Raw genomic sequence first — 267 nt, 5'->3', positions numbered from 1 at the left:
TCTGCTCTTTTTCTTCAATAGCTTTTAATATGGGAATTGAACACGACTATGAAACCAATTAGTCACTGGCTAAGTGTTGACCTAGAGCAACTTGAAGCTCCATTTCCTAATTTCAGGAACTAGTCTGGAAGTGATCCCAGCCCTAATGGCATAGGATTAAACACTCTACTGTGAAATTGCCATTCTTGATTTCAGTTGACAAAGGGCTGCTTATCATTAAGAATTACTGATTTGCTTTTGTGGCCTTTGTTTCCAGACTCAGTACAC

This window comes from Echinops telfairi, unplaced genomic scaffold (genome assembly GCF_000313985.2).
Source record: "Echinops telfairi isolate 266 unplaced genomic scaffold, ASM31398v2 ScPeMD7_3533;HRSCAF=4204_0, whole genome shotgun sequence".
In the NCBI taxonomy this organism is placed as follows: domain Eukaryota; kingdom Metazoa; phylum Chordata; class Mammalia; order Afrosoricida; family Tenrecidae; genus Echinops; species Echinops telfairi.
This window is presented reverse-complemented; position numbering follows the sequence as displayed.